Here is a 19,231-nt window from a genome sequence, read left to right as displayed (position 1 = left end):
ACAGCTGCAATAGTACCACAAATGTTGTAGGATTAACCAAACACTTTATGATTGAGTTTAAGACCCTTTTCATTAGTGGATCCATACTTGACACTGCTAAGAAAGGGCCAAGAATCTGATATCAGATAGGCCTTAGGCCTATTGGAATACCTATTACCATTATTGTGATAAAGTAACATGGCAATAAAAAGATGGCTATTCACATAGATCAGTGCTTTGCTCAACCTGACTCAGAGAAACTTCTTATAGTACATGGGAATTAACACAGAGACCTACAAGTGGACAATGTGCAGAGAGGGAGAGACCTAAGAGCACTCAGTCTTAAATGGCACATGTTCATCAAATTCTTCTCATTGAGACTCAGAGCTATGCTAAAGAGGAGGCTGAGAGATTGTAAGATCTAGAGCTGAAACATAACTCCAAGAAAGAGTACCTGAGAAACTTAACAGGGCTGATGCACTTGTGAACTCATAGAGACTGTGGCTGTACACAAGATCTATTCAGCTTCAAGCCTGACAGGTTCCTAGCCCAGAGGGGGAAACTGGACACAGTATCCCAAGCAAAACCAAGAAGCTGTGTACCAAAGAAAACCAAGCTAAAAGTCACAATCCCAGAGAATTCAGACAACAATGAAACCCCTAAGAGAGACTTACATAGATCTAATCTACATGGGAAATAGAAAAAGACAAGATCTCCTAAGTAAATTGGGAGCATGGGGACCATGGGAGAGGTTTGAAGGGGAGGGGAGAAACAGGGAGGGGAGCAGAGAAAAATGTAGAGCTCAACGAAAATCAATAAAATAAAAAAAGAAGCTGTCTGCAACTGATACTGTTCGAAGAAAATCACTTTTCTCCCTTGGATTTCCACTGGGTGTATTATCTACACTGCAGGCAGGCCCCATCCCAATGGAGTCCCACTGGGTGTATTACCTCCACTGCAGGCAGGCTCCATACCCAGAAGCATTTGATGAACATCAAACAAACTCAATGATATTTATATGGACTTTTTGTCTTGTATTTTTAATGTGGGCATTTTTTCTCTTTTTGGGTGTTTACTTGTTTATATTACTTTTCATTTGTTGTAGTATTTTTAGAGGTGTTTTCTTGTATTATTTTTGTTGTTTTATTTTATTTGCTAGTGTGTGTATCTTTTTGAAAGATACAAAAGAAAATGACAAAGCTTTATACATATGAAGTTGATAAGGACCTGGAAGGAGCTGAAGAAGAAAAATATTATAAGCAAAATATAGTATTTGAAAATTTTCAATTAAATAAAAATAAAATGAACATGAAAATTAAAACCTGGTGCTATATATAGATATGAGAAAGAATTATCCTGGAATTACACTTTGGTGATCACATAACAAAGGGTTATGATGTTTAACAGTGATTGCCAATTTGACAGACCCTAGAACCACCTAGGAGACAAGATTCCAGGGACACATTGGTAAAAGAGGTTTTTAGATTAGATTAATCTATACCTATGAGATATAATAATGATTAGATTAATGGAGGTGGGAAGTCCTTCTCTAACTGGGAACACAGTTTCCTGGGCCACAGTCCTAGATGCATAAAAAGGAGAAAGTTACCTGGCCACAGAGCATTTACTGCTCTTTATTTGTTGAATAGAGATATAGAAAGACCATCTGGCTCAAGTTCTTGCCTCTGTAATACCCTCTTGTCTGAAGTCAAACCGTAAACTGTAACTCTTCTTCTTTCTCTCTGTCTTCATCTCCTTTTTTCTTTCCTTTCTTTCTTTTTATTATTTTTTGAAGCTCTTATCTAGACAACTGAGTTTGGGAAGATTGTAATTCTAGGCGTAGGTATCTGGTCTTAACCTTTGTTGGATTATTTTTCATTATATTTGTGTGTGTGTATTTGCTTGCTTGTTTTTGTTTGTTTTTACATCCTGATCACAGATTTACCCCTTTCCCTACTCGCAGCCCCCACTTTCCATCTCCCTACCATATCCATTCCTCCTTCATTTCTATGCATAAAAGGGAAGGCTTCCCATAGATATGAACCAGCCATGGTATACGAGTTGTAATGAGACTAGACCTTCTCTTCTATTATGGCTGGATGAGGCACCCAGATAGGAAGAAAGGATCCCAAAAGCAATTTGAATTCCAGAGTTCTACGTCTCTGGATCCCAACTGTCCCAACTATGTTAATTAATATAATCACTTTCCCTACTGTACTAAGAAAACATTGTTTCCTTATAATTATCCACATTGTCTGGTTCTTTCACTCTTTCTGCCTTCTCTCCTGCAAGGATCCCAGAGCCTCAGAAGGTGTAGTCAGGGTATAGATATCCCAATTAAGGCTGGGAACTCCATAGTCTCTTATTTTCTGAGGTTTGAAAAGTTGTGAGTCATTTGATTAATTGTTGGCTAATGTAAAAGGAGATCCTCTGATGAGATTTGAGACATGCACCAACTTATGTGTGTATAATGGTAACTCATTAGAAGTAAATTTAATCTTATATCCATTTAGCAGAACAGTGGGTGTAGGTTTGCCTCTAAAACTTATGACTGGTTTAGCTACAGGTTCTAGAAATGGTACCAGGTCTCAGAATCCTATTTTAAAAAGGCCTAAAATAGGACAAGAAAGTGGTTAATTACTCATATTACATTCTTGTCGCTGAAACACCAGAAGACATATGTCTTTGGGTTTCCATGGCCGTGAAGGGACACCATAACTACAGCAACTCTTATAAAATAAAACATTTAACTAGGGCTGATTTCCAGTTCAGAGGTTTTGCCCATTATTTTTATGTTAGGAAGTATGCTGGCATATAGGCATGCATGGTGCTGGAGAAAATGCTGAGAGTTCTACATCTGGATCAGTAGGCAACAGGAAGAGACAGTGACACCAGTCCTGGCTTCAGCTTCTGAAATTACAAGACCCATAGCCAGTGATACACTTCCTCCAACAAGACACCTATACCAATAAGATTCCATTTCCAGTAATGCCATATGGGTCTCTGGGGGCCATTTTCATTCAAATCACTATATACCACCAACTGGCTCCACCAGACTTGTAGTCATATCATAATGAAAAATACATTTATATTCCAATTTCAAAAGTACCATTGTCTATAAAAATTTTTAAAAGTCCAGAGTCTCTTCTGAGACTTTTGGCAATCCCTTAATTGTAATCCCATATAAAATCAAATGCAAAAATCAAGTCACGTACTTCCAACACATAATGACATGGACTATATATTACTATTCTAAAATGTAAGAAAGGGAGCATAAAGAGAAAATACTAGATCAAATCAAGACCAAAAACAACCTGGGAAAACACTAAACTGCATCTCCATGTCTGATGTCAAAACGTCCTTTAGATCTCCAACTCCTTTCAGTTTTGTTGACTGCAACACACTTCTCTCTCTTGGGGTGTTACCACCCCTGCTATCTGCTCTCCTTTACAGGTGCACCGTGGCTCTGGCTTCTCCAATGTTTTGGAGTTGACAAGGCAATCAAGGTTTCACTTTCACAACTTCACACAATAGCCTCTCTAGGCCTCCATGCAGGGATACTCTTGACACATACCTAACCTAAGTGGTTTTTCTCAGCTGAGGAGAGATATTATATAATCCCTTTCTTATATCCTTGACTCAGAAGACAAAACCACAAATTATGCTGGTTCTGGGGTAGAACACAACATCCTCAATCAATTACTACTTCACCAGCTTTTGGTTTTGATGGTTTCCTTATTCCATAAGCTTGAATGTCATTCAAACCACTACAACATATCTTACTAGGAGGTCATCCAGGTATTTAATGTAAACTACAAGGTTCTCAGATAGCTAGGATTGATGAGTATGTTTTGTGTGGAGCAAATGAAGCATTTACTGAATACATAAAGAGCTGATGAAGTCCTGAGTGAATGTGTGCTGTTGACATGGCACTACTATGTCAAGGACCCTAATAACTCAGACTCTTCTGTTGCTGAGGGAAAGATTTCTGTAACATGAGGGCCTTCTTGTTGGGGTTTCAGTCCTGCTCAGTTCCCACAGCCAGTAAGCCCCAAAGAAAAATCACACAGAAGTCTACATAAGTTATAAAACTGATTGGCCCATTAGCTCAGGCTTCTTATTAGCTCTTATAACTCATATTAACCCATTATTCTTCTCTATGTTAGCTACATGTCTCTGTACCTTTTTCAGTGGGGCAGGTCACATTCTGCTTCTTCGGTGGTCTGGGCAGGACTGAGGAAAGAGCTTCCTTCTTCCCAGAATACTTTTGTTCTCATTGCCTCACCTCTACTTCCTGTCTGGTTTTCCCACCTACACTTCCTGCCTGGCTATCGGCATTTAATTAAAATATAATTGACAGAATATAGAACTGTCCCACACCAGCTTTCCTCTGGTTTGAGTGCAAATTTGACAGTGTCTACAGAAATTATCAACCTGAGTGTCCTCTACCTGAATGACTGAAGCCTGAGACTGCTCCCCTACAAAGAATTCCTACAAAGTAGCTGAACCTGCATTCTCCTTCAGATGTATAAAATAAACATGATGTGTTTCTGGGATGCTATTGGTGCCTTCTGAGAAAGTGTTCATAGCCTAACTGATATCAGCTTTTCTGTACATGTGTCTGTTTGTCTGTCCTTTCTTCATTCTAAGATTACCCTAGTTAATACCTGAAGCCATGCAGATCACAGAATCCAGTATTATGTTTAGGAACTTTTAGCACTGTGAAAGCTAGCCAGTATCAATGAAGCTTCAAAGCAAGTGCCATCTTGATCTACCCATTTCTAAGACTCAAGTATGCAGTGTCATCTGCAATAAGATCTTATTTTCAATATAGATTAGAAACAGGAGAGTTGGCTACAGCAAATAAGAGTTGATTTATAAGACTACAATAGCTAGCACCTCCAAAACAGTAATGTAGTTTTCCAACTGTGCATTTATTTGTCAGCCTGTAGTGTCTAGAAGGAGAATGGGTACACATTTATATAATAACTCTTCTAAAATATGTGTACATATATGTTTCTTAGAACTTCTATGGTAGTTTGTTTATTAATGATATTCATAAATGAAACTATCTTAATGATTGTGCATACTATTTCACTAATCAAAAATTTCAGTTTGCCTTGCAAAATAATACTAGAAAACAAGATAAAATGCCTTTTAACCCATTCCTCTACTGAATTTAAAAATATCCTTGAATAAAAGAAAGGACAGTCTTTTACATACTGAGATACTTAGATATTAGTTGTGAAGGATAAAAATAGAAAGACTAGCAGTTAGTAGTAGAGTGCCACTGGGAAAAGGGAATAAAAAGTAAATAGAAAGAGGAACAATAAACTGAGAGTAGAAATAACAGACAGAGTCCCAGCTAAAGTTAGGACTGGAAGAAAAAGAAGTAAGGAAATGCACCCTCAGAATCCAAAACTTAAAGCATGATCCTTTCTAAACCTGTGTCATATGTGTCTTGTGGAAAAGCCTATTATCAAAAAGAGGGATGATGTATAGGCAAGAGAATAGGGTAAGAGAAATCTAATCCAAAAAAAAAATAAAATTAGCTATTAAATAGTGGAAGCATAAAAGTCAGAGAAAATTGAGCAGGTGTGCAGAGTTTATGCAGTCACTCATCTAGATACAAACTCACAGTCTATCTCTAGATAATTACTTTCCTAAATAGGAAGTTCAGAAGTATCCACACTATCACTCATTTTAGGCACAGGTTCATGCCTTGTCTATGGCGTCTTGTTTCTTGTTTAGACTATTTTTTTGTTGTTGTCTGTCTTCATTACTTTCCTATTACCATCATAAAACATCATAACTATAAAATATGGTGAACAGTTCAGTGTTGATTGTAGATTTCAGATTTTAAATTATTTCTTCATCCTTGCTGCCAACTCTGCACACATACACTACTCTTTACTTGGAGTGGAGCAGTCTCTGCTTGAGGTTCTACCTTCTGGAACAGACTCTGGCCTCTCTCCTTTATTTTTGCATTCTAACACGTTTTCATGATGTCTTCGCTACTGAAATCAGTGTTTTCTTTTCTCACCCATATCATTGGATAACTTGTTTCCAACTATCCCTAGATTGTGCCTATATATTTTAGCATTACATGACTAGGTATTATTTACCATCAGTCCAATCCAATGAATCATTATCAGTTAATATTTTAAAGATAGATGTCTATGTCAAGATTTTTTGTATTATATGAATATTTAGAAGTTTATTTCTACTAGCATGTGTTGAAAAAAGTATATCATTTTTCAATAACATTGCCTTTTATGCCAAATATTAATTGATTCTATTCATGACCCTATTATGTACCATTCATCCTTTACAATTCTATTAATAGTAAATATCAATGATTGGTTTAAGCAGAGACTGTCAGTTGACACAAGAGTCCAGTTTCTTTAGATTTTAATAATGTACTCAATGCCAGAAATAGTACAGAGGACTTCTAAGATTTCAGCATTAATTTGGCTGCTAAAGCTTTCATCTCCCTAACCAAGAACCAGGGTCTTTGCCGCTCCGGGATATATGAGCATGGTTGAACTACCCAGCTTCTGTCACATCAGTCAATCTAACAAGTTCCCTTTCATAATATGCATATACATACAATGTATGGATACCTGCCTAGTACAAAAGAAATTTAACAATATAAAGCAGTAAGACTCCAGTAATTTACATCTTTACCCTGCTCTTTCAAAATTTTGTGGTTTTATTCATGCAAATGTTATATTATGTTTAAAGTATAAACTCATGTAAATACTACTGTGCTTTTAATTTCTTATCACACAATTGACTGATATTAAAGGAAAATTTTTCTCACTTCTGATTCATGAAGCATGATTTTCTTCATTCATCTAGCTCCTTCCTCCTAAAAGCTACTAAGATATCTTGTTTTCTTGCCCCCATTGTTCTTCTCTCAAGAGCCAATAAAACTGAATTTTTAATTTCTTTATGTAAAATTAGCTACTTATAAACTAGACTGTATTCCATGGTGACACAACAAACAATATAAACAGGAATAACACAAAACTCCTCCCAATAAGAAGGAGAACTTGATTGTTATTGTGCTGAGAGTAAATTCAGCCTCTGCCCCCAGATAAATAACCCAGTCTGTGCTGTAACTGCCATTAAACAACCTTGCCTCCTCCAGGAAGGATCACACTCTCCCTGGACTATTGTCTGGAGCCTCAAGAAGACAAGTAAGTGGCAGAGTAGGTGGGAAGCAGGGTGAAAGAATAAGTACAAAAGAAAATAAATGGAATAGACATTGAAAAATGGAAACTGATAGAAAAGGTTCTTAGGGAGCCAATTAAGGCATGCTGAAGCCAAAAGCATTGTTTAGCACTGAATCTAAAGTTCGTCTTTCTGCTCCACTGAAAATGGGGACAAAGTCAACCCTGAGGAAAACAGATATTACTATCTTCAATTTCCATCTTCAACAGTTAGTGATAGGAAAGGCTTTTATGTTACCCAGAGGGAAATAGAACAACTTCTCAATGAGCAGTCTTCGTCTTCAATCATAGATGTTCTTGTTTTTTTTTTACAAGGTTTAGTTGGACCTAAGACCTTTACCTCTTGAACCCAGAAGCTGTATTTTCTTTTCAGACAAACACATTACTTTTTCACAAGTGACCATAGGTAAGCTGAAGTGCAGCAGGAAGGCACATGTGCTTCTCTTTACACATTAGCAAACACGCAAAAGAGATGAGTCAATAAAAGGTAGGGTAAATAACTGAGAGGGAAGGCAAAGGAGTATAAGGCAAACCTACTGTAAAATCCTAGCCATTTTGGAGGAGGGGAAAGGAGAGAGAACTATCCCAAAATCTTCCTCATATTCACAAAACTTGCAAACATTAAAAAAGACATCATAAACAAGGTAGTGATAGCTCATGCCTTTAATCCCAGCACTTGGGTGGTAGAGGCTGTTGGGTCTCTTTGAGTTCAAGGCCAGCCTGGTCTATAAGAGCTAGTTCCAGGACAGGTAGGGCTGTTACACAGAGAAACTCTGTCTTGAGAGAAAAAAAGACTTCATAAGTCCATATTTCTCCATAGTCTTAAAACTATTACCTCATAAACAAGCTAAAAGTATGGGGGAATGAAATTCTAAACAAAAATCTAACTTAGTGATTTGTATGATCCAATATAAAAAACTGACCAGGCTTAACATGGGAGCCCTTCTTTGAAAGGATTATTTCAAATATTTGAAAGGGACATTCACAACAGGGGGAAAAAGCATATAATAAACCAGGCAGAACGGGGTCTTTTCATTTTTAAGTATACATGTTATTGTTATCATGAGTTTTAGCATGCCAGGTAATCATATTTGCCATATCAAACACATGGAGGTCAGGAAACATCTGTGTATATTCCTTTGACATTGTGTGGGTTCTAGGGATCCAGTTCACATTGTGAGATCATGTGCAAGAACTCATTGAACCTTATTGCTGACCAGAGTAGGATCTTGCTCATGTGGGAGGATAGACATGATATGGAAGAGGCCAATATGGGGCAGGTAGGTACTTAGAGATGTTCTTCCTGTAGCCAGTAAAATTTACCTAGGAGAAGGAAAGGAAGAGTTATCTATGTTCTGGCTCTGGAGGAGGGTCAGACAGCATCCAGGAGATGTTAGAGAAAGAAAATTAGCTAAAGTTGTCAGACTTAGTATTTAACTTTTAACAGATAAACAGATAAATAATTCCAACAATCCTTTATGAGACAATGAACTGGAAATTTGATGGGCTATGTCTGGCCTGTCTGGAGTTAAAAATGGGGAGGAGCAAACATTGGTCTCATCTAAGCATTATACTGGTTTGATTCTTTATACCATATTTTACTTTAAATCACACAATAAGGGAGATTATTCTATATGAATAATTCTTTGCATTAAGAACCTGACCAATGATTTTAATATGAACCCCAGGATCAAAAAGTAACAAAGATCATGGCTTGCATAACAATTAAAGAGATGTATGATGGTAAAAATAGAGAGGAGATTTGCTCTATATTGCCATTATTGGAAGAAAAAAATTGAACCCAGTTGTCCCTCATCCATCTTCAGGTTATTGGTATGAAAGTTTTAGATTCAAACAGAAAGTCAAAAGAATGCATAGTTAAGCAATCTTAGTCTAGTAATAGTTCTGCATATCATGTATCCATGAATATCTCAAATACTAGAAGGAAGTCACTACTGCAAAGTGGTCCAATAAATTGTTAAATTGTTCATCTGTTCTTCCATCACAGATAATGAAGTCCAGTCCTCATGAAAAAATAATCTCATCTAAGAGATGTATTGTTGATCCATTTAGGTTTTTCTCTCCTGGGATTTAATATCCCTTTAAAAGGAAATGTTAAGGACAATAACTTTCCTCTGTGCCTTCAGCCAACTACAGATCAGACACAAAATGAAGACAGAGATGTCAGGCTTTCATCCCGCTTTAGTTACTGTGGAAAAAAGTGAAGAGTCCATGTTTTTACACAAGTACTCCACCAACTGGTGAACAGGAGTTCAAACAGATGGCCTAGCTCATGAAAAGTTTTCCAGAGTGAAGCCCTTAATAGACATCTTGGTTACCTCTGTCTAGATTAGCAAATATCATTAAAGCTTCCATTCAGTCTCTATTCAGATGTTTGTGTTAACTTAAGCTTTTAATATTTGTGTGAAATTACAAGGAATAAGATGTCTTCGTTCCATAATAAATGTAACTTTTGGAAGGCTTAAACTATCTTAATTAATGATGTTAATTTATTTGAATTCACATGACTTCCTCTACTTCATCAAAAGTATTGTGTATTGCAAGAAATGTAGATAGGAATCAATTTAATAATGGTAATATAAAAAGATTGCATTCATTTGCATTTTCCAAACAACAAATCATGTAAAATATCATTTATAAAGCTATAAACAATCTGTAAATCTTCTAGATGATGCACTTGTTAGACCAAGTCTTTTACTGTATTGTTCATTTTCATGTTATTGGTTTTTAAGGGTTATATGTGTATTAGATATTATATATTTTCTCCATGACTATAGATTATATGTTAGTTAATCTTCAATTACTGTGAAAAGACACCGTGATTTGGCAACATTTATTACAGAAATCATTTATTTGAGACACTTAAAATTTCAGAGATTTAGTTCATCTTCATAATGGCAGAGAATATGCCAGCATACAGGAAGACATAATAGCTAAGAATTCTACATCTGGATCAATAGGCAGAAGCAGGACAGAGGCAAGGAGACTTCCTTCAGCCTTTGAAAGCCCAAATCTTATCCCAGTGACAAACTTCCTCTAACAAGGCCATAACTAATGCATTCAGTTCATGCAATAACCTGGTGGTAAAGTATTCAGGTCTATAGTGGACATGTTCTCATTTTCTTTCTTTTTTTAAGACTTATTTATTTATTTTTTATGTATACAATGCACATGCTTGCTTTTTTGTTCCACACATCCCTGCTTCCCCCAGGCCTGCCTTATTGTCTGCGAGGTCCTTGTCCCAGGAACTGTTTTTGCTCCTGCACTGAGGATATCCACTCAGAGGCACCTCCAGCTCCTGCTGCAGGGGCTTCTTGGTTCCAAATGACCCTCCACTCCCCCCAAGTTTGCCCTTTTGTCTGTGGGGTCCTTGGACCTCCAAGAGTCCTGTCCCTGTGCTGAAAACAACCATACAGACTGGTCCTTGGCCCAAAAACAGTTCCTGCTCCTGCACTGAGGAGATCCACCCAGAGTCAGTCAAAGCATAGATTGGACCAAAACACCAAGACTCTCCTGGCTGTATTTGAAGGAAGACGCTGAGCCTATAGTTTGTGATCCTAGAGAAGCTAAATAAGAAGGTGAACCCAAAGAAAAACATATAGTTATCCTCCTGGATATTGGAAGTAGACTAGATCACTGGGCAAAAGTTGTGAGCAGGGGGGTGAGGGTGGGTTGGGCAGAAGGGGAGATGGGGAGAGAGAAGGGAGAAGGGGAGGATTGGGGAGAGCTTGGGGGAATGTGATGCTTGATATGGAGGAAAGGTTGGTATGGGATCAGGGAAGAAGGTATCTTAACTAATGGAGCCATTTTAGGGTTGGCAAGAATCTTGGCTCTAGAGGGGTTCCCAGGTATCCAAGGGGATTTCCCTAGCTAGGTCTGTGGGCAGCAGAGGAGAGGGTGCCTGAACTGGCCTTCTCTCATAGCCACACTGATGAATATCTTGCATATCACCATAGAACCTTCATCTGGCGAGGGATAGAGCCAGAGCCAGAGAGCCACATTGGAGCCCTGGACTGAGTTCCCAAAGCCCAGATGAAAAGCAGAAGGAGGGAGAACATGAGCAAGGAAGTCAGGACCATGAGGGGTACATCTACCCACGGAGATGGTGGGACTGATCTAATGGGAGCTCACCAAGGACCGCTGGACTGAGACTGAACAAGCATGTGATCAAACCAGACTCTCTGAATGTGGCTAACAATGAGGACGGACTGAGAAGTCAATGATAACGACCGGATTTTGACTCTACTGCATGTACTGGCTTTTTGGGAGCCTAGTCTGTTTGGATGCTCACCTTCCTAGACCTGGATGAGGGGGGGAGGAAGGGGCCTTGGACTTCCCACAAGGCAGGGCACCCTGACTTCTCTTATTCTGGAGAGCGAGGGGGAGGGGGAGTGGGGGAGGATTTGGGAGGATGGGAAGAGGTGGAAATTTTAAATAAATAAATTAATTAATAAAAAAACAAGGCCATAACTAATACATTCAGTTCATGCCATAACCTGGTAGTAAAGTATTCAGATCTATAGTGAACATTCTCTTTCTTTTTTTTTTTTGTTAAAAAAAGATTTATTTATTATTTTTTATGTATACAACATGCTACCTCCATGTATGCCCGCATGCCAGAAGAGGGCACCAGATCGCATTACAGATGGTTGTGAACCACTATGTGGTTGCTGGAGATTGAACTCAGGACATCTGGAAGAGCAGCTAGTGGCTCTTAACCTCTGAACCACCTCTCCAGCCCCCCTTATCTTTCTTTTTTATTTTATGTTTAAAGCAATTTTTATTTACATACCAATCCAAGTTCCCTCTCCCTACTTTTATCCCACTCCCTTACTTCCCTCCCACCCCACTACCCATCCATTCTTCAGAGAGTTTGAGGCTTTCCATGGGGAGTCAAGAAATTCTGTCATATCACTTAAGGCAGAGTGAAGGCCCTTCTCTCTGTATCTAGAGTGAGCAAGGTATTCCTCCATTGGGAATGGGTTCTGCCACATTCTACTCTTATGGGGAAGTTCAGTCAATCACATTTTGTTTAGGGTGTGTCCCCCTGAGGCCAAGAAGAAAAAGATAAAAACATCCAGGTGCGCTTGCCCCCCCTCTCTTTGTTATTTCTGCGCTCGTGGTGTTTGCTGGACCCCTGGCCGTGTGAGTTTCCCTTTTTTCCAATTATTAAACTAAATCTATTGTGTTGAGCTGGTCTGGTTAATTCTAGCTTGTCAATCGACTGCACCCATCACTTGATGTCGAAGGTGAGGCTTTTGGAGCCCTTTAATGCTCTAGATATGCCACATATCCAGCGACCCGCCATACAGTGGGGATTCGGGCTCTTCCCTGTTCACTTGCGGTTACACTTAAATTCAGCGGTCGCCACGTCTGATCTGTGTCCCCGCTGCTGCGCACAGCTTTCCCGGCAGAGAGTGAGGGAGCTTAGAGCAAAGAGTTCACAAACCTCAGGTCCGGTACCCCTTCATTGCACCCCGCGCTGTCGGCTCCAAGCAGTGCCCTCTGCCCTTCCTCAGCGCTTCCCACCAGAGACAAGTGGCTGCCTGCGCTGCGTCTTATCAGCCCTGCACACCCAGCACCCGCTTCCCAGCGACCACGCTGCTATCTTCCCGGTGCCTGAGCCGCCGCCCACCACTCGACTGTAGTTAAGTAACCCACACAGCACCTCTGAATTTGAGTATATATAGTTCAGAATTTTTTTCCGGTTCTGAATCGCCCCTCACATGAATTCAGGTGCACCCTGCCACCTACTGGCAGACAACAGTCATTACAGGTAAGATTTCTTTTGATTAAAAAAAAAACCTGCAGGTGTGTTGGACATATAACCGTTCAAGGCTTCCAAAGCCTTTTCATTTACACTATGGGTGAGGTTTTACAAGATGCTCATGATATTCCCCTTGCTTGGCTATCTCTGGGGCTTACCATTTTTCTCATGTTTGGCAGTTTATTCATAATATGATTTGACAATAGAAAAATGATGCAATCTTTACAGACTGAATCCAGCATTTTTAGAAAAGAAGTTGAAAACTTAAGGAAGGGCATGACCATCTTGAATGATAAGTTTCAGTCAATTGAGGTAGTTTCAAAAACAATTCAGACTGACACCAACCTCTTCAAGAAAGAGTTTGGAGTTCTCAAGGAGGAGACTTGTCTAATATGACTTGGTCGACTGAGCAAAATTTAGAAAAGGTACAGTCTAATATTAAGGAGAGATTCACTGCTGTGGAGGAAGAAATGGCTGATTTGGCTAATAAAATCCAGTCCATGACTGTAGGAGCTGAAACATTATTTGAGAGGATTCAAACTGCTGAATGTATTAATCAGACTTTATAAAAGAGGTATGATAGATTAATTGACAGAATTTCCATAGAAGAAGGCACACTACATGCCATGAGGATTATATCCAAGGATAAGATATTATCTCTAATGGACAGACTTTATACCTTCAAATCCTCAATGAAGGCATTAGAGCATAATACTGGACAGGAGATTCAGGCCTTGCAGAAGGCAATGGTAAACAGATTTGAAACGATTGAGTAAATTATAGACTCTGATGAACAGGAGCAAAAGGTAGAAAGGCAAAATTTAATTCCGTCAGTAAACAAAACTCTCCAGGATAGTTTCCCCAGAGTTCTACCTGTCTTTCCAGTAACAACATCAGAAAAGGTAGACAGCTCCAAAAACCCTAAGGTCATCAAGTAACATACATGGGAGCCCATACATTTGAGTGATCTGAAAGAAATTAAACAAGTGATTATGAATTATGGACTACATTTGTCCTTTGTTAGAGAGATGATCAAAACCTGGGCTCTCAGTAACAAGGCCACATCTCACAATTGGGCTCAATTAACCTCAGCTGTCCTAGAGAGTGGACCACAATGGCATTGGAGATGCCTTTTCAAAGAAGAGGTTAGACTTTTACAACAGCAGAAAAGAGCAAAAGGAACTGAGATTTCCCTAGATCAAATTCTAGGTGATGGAATTTACTCTGATCCTCAGGACCAAGCTCTTTATGATGACCACATCTTATTCATATGTGCCACAGCAGCTTTAAAGGCTTGGGACAGGGTGCAGGACCCAGGACAGAGAATGGAATCATATCTCAGGGTTAAACAAGGTCAGAGAGAACCCTTTAGTGACTTTTTACAAAGACAAACCAAGGCTATACAAATAAGGATAACTGACAAAGAAGCCCAATATATAATAATTGAATCTTTAGCTTATGAGAATGCCAACGTAGAGTGAAAAAGGATCCTGGGACCTTTAAAGATCAGATTAGTGCCCTTGGAGGAATGGGTCTTGCATACAATGAATGTTGGTACATTTGACTATGGCACTGAAGCATGGGTAGGAGAAGCAATTTCCAACGGTAAGAGAAGGCATCAAGATACCAAATGTTTTAATGGTGGTGAAATGGGACATATGAAAAGGGATTGTAGACGATAGATTTCCAGGAATAATGCCTCTTCTAAGAATAACAGGAACAGGAGGACTCAGCCTTCAGGTTCATGCAGGAGATGTGGAAAATGCAGGCACTTGATAAATGAATGTAGATCAACAAGAGAAGGACAAGGCAACCAATTACCATTGGGAAACACAATGGGGACCCATGGTGAATGTGGTCCAGTCATTTCTGGTTACTGTAGAGAACGTTTCTCATCAGGAAAATTAGAAAGCCCCATGTCTGCTGTTAAAAGCAATAATGGCCTGAAGGATGACTTAAATGTGGAAAATGAGTCAAGAAATCTGGTAGGACAGAGGAAACGTATATTCCAGCAGACTTCTATAAATAAACAAAGACCAAAGCTAAGAGTGTGTATAAATGGCATTTTTATTGAAGGCTTACTGGACACAGGTGTGGATGTAAGTATCATTACTCCAGAATCTTGGCATCCAAATTGGCCTCTTCAGGAGATAGATATTCGGTTCCTGAGAATTGGAACCCTGTCTCGGATAAGACAAGCACAAGATGGGTTGAATACATAGGGCCAGAAGGGCAAATAGGAAAACTAAGGCCATATGTAGCCAATATTGCAGTGAATTTATGGGGTTGTGACCTACTGCAGCAATGGAATACCCAGATTAACACTCCTGAAGCCCCCATAAAGCTTATGTTTCTGAGAAAAATGTTAGAAGATATTACAGATGGTGGAAACTGGCCATTCGGACTGTAAAAGAACACAAAGCAATTGATGACCCTTCAGAGGTACCAACAGCCCTGCCTCTAAAATAGTTGACTGAGAAACCAATATGGATCAAGCAATGGTCTTGAGCTGAGGAAAACTTACAGACTTTAGAACAGCTGGTATAAGAACAATTAGACACTCGATATATAGAAGAATCTACCAGCCCTTGGAATTCTCCTGTATTTGTTGCTAAGAAAAAATCTGGGTAGTGTGCCTGACATTTAGAAAGAGCTGGGAAGAAAGCCTGACCCTGAGAGCATCTGGCTTGTGTGACGCCCTGACTTCAACCTTGTGAGGTCTTGAGCACATGTGCTCCACATGAAGTTCTAGTGCATTCTAAGATGGAGACTGCTTGAGGAAATTCACAATAGGATAACTAAAGAAGACCACAAAGGAAAAAAAGAAAACTGTTACTTCCATTTAAAAACTACCGGAGACCACCGGCACGCAGGCCCAAGCAGTGGAGACCACAGGCGCACAGACCCAGGCGGAGGAAACCACCAGCATGCAGGCGCAGCAGAGACCAGCGTGCAGACGCGGCAGATGCGAGATAGTCCAAGCATGAAACAGTGAAGCTCACACTGAGAGCAGATTACCCCACTACAATTAAATCAAGTAGGGTTTGGGGGCCTAGCCTGCAGAGTGATAGGCATTATATTGGCGAGGTCCACGGGTGAATGGGGAGCCTGGTCCTGTCCCTGAAGACCCTCCTGAGTGGGGAGAATGTTCTTAGCCCACGGCAGGACACAGGAAATGGAGCGGGGGCATTCCCTGACCCCCTTGACCCCCCGACCCATTAGATAGCATCGATAGGAGGAGATGGGCAGATGCCAAGGCAAGAATTCACCCAACAATCTGAAAAACAACATTAAAACACCAAAACCCAATGATCTTACAACAGAAGGACTTGAACACCCTAACACAGAAGAAGTGGAAAAAATTGACTTTATGAAAGCAATAGAGTCCCTTAAACAACATGTAAAAAATGTCCTTATAGAAATGGATGAGAAGTATAACAAAAAGCTTGAATAAATGAGTAAATACATAAACGATACTCTGGGAAACCAAGAAAAAATGATCAAACAGGTAATGGAAACAGTTCAAGAATTGAAAACTGAAATTGAAGCAAGGAAGAAAACAAAAACTGAAGACCAGGTGGATATGGAAAATCTAGGGCAATGAGCAAAGACTACAGAAAAAACCATAATCAATAGAATACAAGAGATAGAAGAAAGAATCTCAGATTCTGAAGATACCATAGAGAAAATAAACGCACTGATCAAAGAAAACAGCAAAGCCAACAAATTCTCATCACAAAACATTCAGGAAATATGGGACACAATAAAAAGATCAAACCTAAGAATAATAGGGATAGAAGAAGGAGAAGAGTCACAGCTCAAAGGCCCAGAAAATATTTTTAACAAAATTATGGAAGAAAGCTTTCCCAACATAAAGAAAGATATTCCTTTGAATATTCAAGAAGCATATAGAACACCAAACAGACTGGATCAAAAAAAAAATCCCCTCGCCATATAATAACCAAAATACAAAATATATAGATTAAAGAAAGAATATTAAGCCGGGCAGTGGTGGGGCATGCCATTGATCCCAGCACTCGGGAGGCAGAGGCAGGCAGATCTCTGGGAGTTCAAGGCCAGCCTGGGCTACAAAGGGAGTTCCAGGACAGGCTCCAAAGCTAGAGAAACCCTGTCTCGAAAAACAAAAACAAAAAAAAAAAAAAAGAAAGAAAGAATATTAAGAGCTGCAAAGGAAAAAGGCCAAGTTACTTATAAAGGTAAACCTATCAGACTTACACCTGACTTCTCTATGGAAACCATGAAAGCCAGAAGGTCCTGGATAGAGGTACTGCAGAAAATAAAAGACCATGGATGCAAACCAAAACTACTATACCCAGCCAAGCTATCATTCACTATCAATGGAGAAAACAAGACATTCCAGGATAAGAACAAATTTAAACAATACGTAGCCACAAATCCAGCCCTACAGAAAGTAATAGAAGGAAAATCACAACCCAAGGAATCCAACATTGCCAACACTGCCTACAATAACTCAGGCATTTAGCAACCCTTCACCAGCACAATTCAAAGAAGGGAGACACACAAACTCTACTACCAAAAACAATAGGAATAACCAGAGTAATCAACCACTGGTCATTAATATCACTTAATATTAATGGTCTCAATTCACCTATAAAACGGCACAGGCTAAGAGATTGAATATGAACACAGGATCCAACATTCTGCTGCTTTCAAGAAACACATCAAAACCACAAAGACAGGCATCTACTCAGAGTAAAGGGTTGGGAAAAGGTTTTTCAAGCAAATGGTCCTAAGAAAAAAGCAGGTGTGGCCATACTAATTTCTAACAAAACTGACTTCAAACTAAAATCAATCAGAAGAGATCGAGATGGACACTTTATACTCATAACAGGAACAATTCATCAGGATGAAGTCTCAATCCTTAATATCTATGCCCCTAATTTAAAAGCACCCACTTACATAAAAGAAATATTACTAAAACTCAAAGCAGACATCAAACCACACACACTAGTAGTAGGAGACTTCAACACACTTCTCTCACCAATGGACAGGTCAATCAGACAGAAACCTAAGAGAGAATTAAGAGAATTGTTGGAGATAATGAAGCAAATGAACTTAACAGATATCTATAGAACACTCCACACAAATAGGAAAGAATATACCTTCTCTGCAGCTCATGGAACCTTCTTGAAAATTGACCACATACTCAGAAACAAAGGAAACCTCCACAGATACAAAAAAATATCAGTGTCCACCTGTGTCTTATCAGATTACCACAGATTAAAGTTAGAAGGCAACAACAATGCTACCCCCAGAAAGCTGACAAACTCATGGAAACTGAACAGTCAACTATTGAACCACACCTGGGTCAAGGAAGAAATTAAAGTCTTCCTTGAATTTAATGAAAATAAAGAGACAACATACTCAAACCTATGGGATACGATGAAAGCAGTGCTAAGAGGAAATTTTATAGCACTAAGTGCCCACTTAAAGAAAAGGGAGAAAGCATACATTGGAGATTTAACAGCACACCTGAGATGGTTTCAATGCAGAATTCTACCAGAACTTCCAAGAAGAACTAATACCTATACTAGTTAATGTATTTCACAATATAGAAACAGAAGAGTCATTGCCAAATTCCTTTTATGAAGCTACAGTTACCCCGATACCAAAACCACACAAAGACCCAACCAAGAAAGAGAATTACAGGCCTATATTACTCATGAACATCGACGCAAATATTCTCAATAAAATACTGACAAACCGAATCCAAGAACACATTAGAAAATTTATCCATTATGATCAAGTAGGCTTCATCCCAGAGATGCAGGGCTGGTTCAACATACGAAAATCTATCAATGTAATCCACCATATAAATAAACTGAAAGAAAAACAACCATATGATCATTTCATTAGATGCTGCAAAAGCATGTGGCAAAATTCAACACCACTTTATCATAAAGGTCTTAGAGAGATTAGGGATACAAGGGTCATATCTAAATATAATAAAAGCTATTTACAGCAAGCTGACAGCTAACATTAAATTAAACGGACCAAAACTCAAAGCCATCCCACTAAAATCAGGAACACAACAAGGATGTCCACTCTCTCCATACCTCTTCTATATAGTGCTTATAAGTTCTAGCAATAGCAATAAGACAACATAAGGGGATCAAGGGGATTTGTATTGGAAATGAAGAAGTTAAGCTTTTGTTATTTGCAAATGATATGATAGTATACATAAGCA

This window comes from Chionomys nivalis, chromosome 8 (assembly GCF_950005125.1).
Source record: "Chionomys nivalis chromosome 8, mChiNiv1.1, whole genome shotgun sequence".
Lineage (NCBI taxonomy): Eukaryota > Metazoa > Chordata > Mammalia > Rodentia > Cricetidae > Chionomys > Chionomys nivalis.
This window is presented reverse-complemented; position numbering follows the sequence as displayed.